We start from the raw sequence: 6,706 nt of genomic DNA, 5'->3' as shown, positions 1-6,706 counted from the left end.
TTGACCCCACCATCGATTCAGGATTAATAAGTATTGCTTGACTGAGGTGATTGTTGATACAAACAACATAAAATCAAAAAACATTTTTCAACTGCAGATTCTGAAGGAATATTCTTGCATACCCCAGTTCCACAGAAGATAGGGCAAAATGAGGATGAAATTTCAGAGAAGGTAAACGACCAATAATATTGATTTTACAAGTTGTAATTTTGAAGCATTTTTACTTCGTGTGTTTATTTTCATTTTTATTTTATTTATATTTGTACAAATGTATAGGGTGCATGATTTTTTTTTTGAAATTTCAGGCCATGTGTATAATACACGGTTATCAAGTGAGGGTATTTAGGGTGCCCATCACCTGATTACATAACATTTCATTAAATATAGTCATCCTACTCTGCTATCAAGCATTTAATTTATTCTCTCTACTTATTGTATGTTTGTACCCTTTAACGATAAGATATTATTTTTTCTTCAAGCTTAGATTTTCCTTTTTAAAGTTTTTGTACAATATTTAAATTCACAAATGCAGTAAAATGTACAGTTTTATTGATCTATTTTTCACTTAGGATTCATCAGGTCTTGTATATTAGATCTGTGAGAATTTTGCGTTTTAAAGAAATAAGCTACATATTTATAAATCTCCAACTGAGTATAAGCCATTAAAATAAAGAACAACAAGTTATATATTATGTCTAATGTGAAATTGAATATAGTTATACAAGCGGTTATTGGTGGGAAATTAATCTAGTTGCATACTTATTAATATTTATAATGTATAAATCATATATGTGTTTATTTTTTAAAAGACTTTATTTAGTATATTGTATATATCACAAAATTCACTGACATGTAAAATTCAATTTTTTAAATAACTTTATGCAGTTTTGCAGCCATCAACCATGTATCAGCTTTAGAACATTTTATTTTCCAAATGAGAGCTTTCATGTCATTTCAGTTAATCTCTGTTCTCACCCACAGCTCCAGGCAACAATAAATCTCTGCTTTCTCTTTCCTGGTTTGCTTTTTTATTTTTCAAAATTTCATACAAATGAAATCAAACAGCCTCTTCTCTGCCTGCATCTTTTAAAATACATATTTATAACAACTGCCCCTTGTCTGCCTGCAACCATGTACTTGAACAAGGCTGGAGAAAATTATTCTCACTTAATTCATGACTACCACCCTAATTAATGAAGGCTTACAAACGTCATGTTGGCCTTTCATGACTCTACAACTGCAATAAAAATGTTTATTTTTAAGAGATCATCGATGGTCCCTGTATTTTTTAATGACAATGGCTGTTTTTTAATCTTCACTTTTCTTGATCCTGTTTGCAGCATTTGGCATAGCTGGTAAGTGTCTACTCCATGAATTATTTTCTTCATTTAGCTTATAGAGTATTCCAGTCTCATGATTTAACTCTTGCCATTGCAGTTATTCTCTCTCTTTTTCTCTCTCTCTCAACTCTCTCAAAGATTTGCTAATAACAATAATGTCAGTCATACAGAATTATTAATACACATTTACAGGAAGACAAAAGTTGTGAAAACTCTCTATACTCTTGACCACCTATGACCCAACAAGTATTCTCTTGTGCCTGGGTTTTATCACTGTCACGTGCACCGTCTGTCTACGACAGTCAAATTGAAGCAGTGGTCAAATAAATGCAATAAAATATTTGAACTAAATACTCAACCTGGAAAAAAATACCAATCTTGAGTAACATGTCTAGCTCAAGAGAGAAGCACGTGAAAATAAATGTCAAAGACAGCTGTCTTGCTTTAAAATGTGAAGAATCAGAATACAAACAGCTGATTTCTTATTATATGCATAAAACAAATACTTCTGGAATAAGAATTATCAAAGATAAATAGAAATAATGTTTGAGTTATGAATTTAATATTATATATGTTTATAAACAATAAAATTAATGTGAATGTATAGGATTCATATAACAGCATTTTTTGATGATGGTAATTTCACTATGTCTTAGCAATTAAGTAATTGGTTGAAATTCATAGAAATGGTGTATCAGAGAGTTCAGACTTTCTTAACACTGGAACAGACTCTGTGACTCCTTTGGATCAGATATTAACGTGTGTGGCTGTGTATGTGTTCATTCAACAAATACTTAGTGTCTCCTATCTGACAGGCCCTCTTCTAGGCACTGAGATACAGCAGTAAACAAAAAACAAAATTCTTAGTTTTCTAGTGTTTTAGATAACAATAAATTAAGCCTAGGTGGGAAAGACTGGTGGTAACAAAATGTAAATTGGATGACATGGAAAATTTTATTGAAGAGGTAAATAAAGACGTAAAGTAGAAGTAACATGTATTTTCACATAAATGTTATTCCAGATAGAGTTAGGAAAAAATGCAGAGACCCTGAGACCAAAGTATCCTTTGTTTATACAAAGAACAGCTGGGGAGCAATGTGCCTGGAGTGAGCGTGAATGTAGTTACAGATGGTGTCATAGAAATGAGACATCATCAGAGAGTTTGAACAAATAAGTGACAGCATCAGACCAATATTTTCATAGAATAATCTGCAAGGCAAATAAGCAGAAGTAAAAAGACCAGTTAGAAGACTATTACAGCCATCCACACAACATGATGATGGTTTTAAATAGAATAGTAGCAGGGGTCGAGGCGCAATTCTGGATGTACTTTAAAGAGAAAACATGAGATTTAATAATTCACTGAATTTGAGGGGAAAACAAAGTAACAAAAAAAGATGGCAAAATGACTCCAAGGTTTTGTTCTGGAAAACTAGAAGAATGCAGATGGTATTGGCAATGTGATCAGAAGTCCATTAGGGTCATGTTAAATAGGAGAATTCTAATAAGTATCTTCATGTGGAACTATCAAGTAGGTAGTGAAATAATTGAATCTGGAGTTCACTGAAGAAGTATAAAGCAGAGATAGATACTGGGAGTAATTAACACATATATGATTGTTATGTTACTATTTTTACTTTTAACAAATATAACTGTATATATAGGGTACAATGTAATGTTTCGATACATGCATACATTGTGGAATGATCAAATCTAGGTTAATTAACATATCCATCAACTCAAATATTTATTTCTTTACACAAGAACATTTAAAATTATCTCTTTTAGCTATTTTTAAAGATATAATAATAAACCATAAGACTAGATGAAATAGGCAATAATGGGAGCAACTGGAAACAAGATGCAGGATCCCAACGCAGACACTGAGTGGAATGACATCTTACACAAAAAGGGTATCTTACCCCCCAAGGAAAGTCTGAAAGAACTGGAAGAGGAGTCAGATGAGGAGCAACACATCCTCCAGCAGTCAGTGGTGAAAACAGATGAAGATATGACTTTGGAAGAGGTGGAGGATCATGAAGATGAGTTTAATGAGGAGGATGAACGTGCTATTGAAATGTACAGACGGCAGAGACTGGCTGAGTGGAAAGCAACTAAACTGAAGAATAAATTTGGAGAAGTTTTAGAGATCTCAGGGAAGGATTATGTTCAAGAAGTTACCAAAGCTGGCGAGGGTTTGTGGGTCGTCTTGCACCTTTACAAACAAGGAATTCCCCTGTGTGCCCTGATAAATCAGCACCTCAGTGGACTTGCCAGGAGGTTTCCTGATGTCAAATTTATCAAAGCCATTTCAACAACCTGCATACCCAATTATCCGGATAGGAATCTGCCCACGATATTTGTTTACCTGGAAGGAGATATCAAGGCTCAGTTTATTGGTCCTCTGGTGTTTGGCGGCATGAACCTGACAAAAGATGAATTGGAATGGAAACTGTCTGAATCTGGAGCAATTATGACGGACCTGGAGGAAAACCCCAAGAAGCCGATTGAAGACGTGTTGCTGTCCTCAGTGCGGCGCTCTGAAAGGTTCCAGTTTACTGTCATATTTGGTTAAATGTGTTTCCTTGCTAAAATAGTTAATCTCAGACTGTTAACTAATTTTTTTTGAGATAGAGCTTTGCTGTGTTGTTGAGGCTGGAGTGCAGTGGCACAATCTCAGCTCACTGCAGCCTCCGCCTCCTGGGTTCAAGCAATTTTCCTGCCCCAGCCTCCTGAGGAGATGGGATTACAGACGTGCACCACCATGCCCGGCTGATTTTGTACTTTTAGTAGAGTTTCATCATGTTGGCCGAGCTGGTCTCAAACTCCTAACCCCAAACTCAGCTTCCCAAAGTGTTGGGATTACAGGTGTGAACCACTGTGCCTGCCCTGTTAACTAATTTTGAGTACTGTAAGAGGACATTGAATTAATTTTTGGAAATATATAAGCATACACATAAATAAACTATCTCAATCAATAAAAAAAAAGAAACAGGCAATAATGTATCTAGAAAAGCAAAATTCAAAGACAGCACCATAGAGTACTAACTTCTAGAGACAAATCAGGAGGTATTGGGGAAAAAAAACTGAGAAGCAGTAACTACATTAGCAAGAGTTAAAGAAAGAGCCTGTGGTATCCTGCAGCCAAATGAGGAAGTATTTTATATAGGAGACACTGCTCAGCTATGCCAAATGCTGCTGATTAATCAGAAAAAAATAAAGACTAAGAAATAACCATTGCTTCTCTTCAGCAAGAAGATGTAACTGCCCTAAATTTATACATACCTGACATTGGAGCACCTAGATGCATAAAAAAGAGTTTTTCTAGATCTACAAAAAGGTTTAGAAAGCCATACAAGAATAGTGAGGGACTTCAACATCCCCCTGACAGCATTTCACAGAATATTAAGGCAGAAAACTAACAAAGAAGTTCTGAACTTAAACTCAGCACTGGATCCATTGGAACTAAAAGACATCGACAGAATACGCCACCCAACAGCAACAGAATATACACTCTTCTCATCTGCACACAGAACTTACTCTAAGATCAATCACATGCTTGGTCGTAAAGTAAGTCTCAAATAATTCACAAAAATTGAACTCATACTAAGCAATAAAAATATAAATCAATACCAAGAAGATCTCTCAAAATCAAACAGTTACGTAGAAATTAAACAATTTACTCCTGAATGACTTTTGGGCAAACAACAAAATTAATGCAGAAATTTTTTAAAATATTTGAAATAAATGAAGACAGAGACACAAAGTACTTTGTATCTTTGGGACACAGCTTAAGTAATGTTAAGCAAAGAGTTTATAGTGTTAAACACCTAGCATCAAGAAGTTAGAACGATCTCAAATTAACAACCTAACATCACAGTTGAAGGAACTCGAAAAACAAGAACAATCTGCCCCCAAAGCTAGCAGAAGAAAAAAGAAGTATTGAAAATCAGAGCAGAACTGAACAAAATTGAAAATGAGAACTTACATCAAAAAAAAAAAAAATCAATGAAAGTCCAGATTCGGTTGCTCAGGCCTGTAGCCCCAGCACTTTGGGAGGCTAAGACAGGCAGATTACTTGAGGCCAGGAATTTGAGACCATCCTGGCAAACCTGGAGAAACTTTGTCTCTACAAAAATGAGCCCGGTGTGGTGATGTGTGCTTGTAATCCCAGCTACTCAGGAAGCTGGGGCATGAGAATTGCTTGAAGGAGGGAGGCAGAGGTTGCAGTGAACCAAGATCATGCCACTGCACTACATCCAGCCTGAATAACAGGGTAATACTCTGAGAAAAAGGGCAGGGCAGGGCAGGGCATGGCATGGCATGGCAGGGCAGGGCAGGGCAGGGCAGGGAAGGGAAGGGAAGGGAAGGGAAGGGAAGGGAAGGGAAAATAGAATCATTGAAACCCAGAGTTGTTTTTTTAAAGACTAAACATGATTGAGACATTGCTAGCTAATTTAACAAAGAGAATTAAAAAAAAGAGAAGATCTAAATAATGCAATCAGAAATGACAAAGGTAGTTTTACAATCAACGCTACAGAAACACAAAATATCCTGAGAGACCATTATCAACACCTCTATGGAAAGCAGAAAATATGTAAGAAATGGATAAATTACTGGAAATGCACAACTTCCCAAGATTGAAAAAGGAAGAAATTGAAACCCTCAACAAAACAATAATGAGCTTTTTTCTTTCTTTTTCACTGTTTTTGTTTTGTTTTTATTTTAAGTTCCAGAATACAAGTGTAGAAGGTGCAGGTTTGCTACAGAGGTATATGTGTGACATGGTGGTATGCTGCACCTATCAACCCATCACCTAGGTTTTAAGCCTTGCACACATTAGCTATTTGTCCTGATGCTCTCCCTTCCTTTATCTCCCATCAAAGGCCCCTGTGTGTGTTGTTCCCCTCCCTGCGTCCATGTGTTCTCATTATTCAACTGTCACTTATGAATGAGAACATGTGGTGACTGATTTTCTATTCCTGTGTTAGTTTGCTGTGGATGATGGCTTTTAGCTTCATCCATGTCCCTGCAAAAAACATAATCTCATTCTTTTTGTGGCTGCATAGTATTCCATGTTGTATATGTACCATATTTTCTTTATCCAGTCTATCACTAATGGGCATTTGGGCTGGTTCCATGTCTTTGCTATTGTGAATAGTGCTGCAATAAACATATGTGTGCATGTATTTTTATAATACAATGAATTATATTCCTTTGGGTATATACCCAGTAGTGGAATTGCTGGGTCAAATGGTATTTCTGGTTCTAGATCCTTGAGGAATTCCCACACAGTCTTCCATAATGATTGAACTGATTCACATTCCCACCAACAATGTAAAAGCATTTCTATTTCTCCACAGCCA

The 6,706-nt window shown here is 35.9% G+C and overlaps 1 pseudogene across 1 annotated transcript; it reads left to right on the top strand.

The window, feature by feature from the left end:
- Nucleotides 1-3,188: 3,188 nt before the first annotated feature.
- LOC112630147 lies at nucleotides 3,189-3,915 on the top strand (annotated as a pseudogene). Its single transcript, XR_003120817.1, has one exon. The product of XR_003120817.1 is annotated as a phosducin-like protein 3 pseudogene (transcript).
- The last annotated feature ends 2,791 nt before the right edge of the window (nucleotides 3,916-6,706 follow it).

Source organism: Theropithecus gelada, chromosome 8 (genome assembly GCF_003255815.1).
Source record: "Theropithecus gelada isolate Dixy chromosome 8, Tgel_1.0, whole genome shotgun sequence".
In the NCBI taxonomy this organism is placed as follows: Eukaryota; Metazoa; Chordata; class Mammalia; order Primates; family Cercopithecidae; genus Theropithecus; species Theropithecus gelada.
The sequence above is the reverse complement of the archived record's forward strand: the minus strand, read 5'-3'. Positions and strand labels throughout refer to the sequence as shown.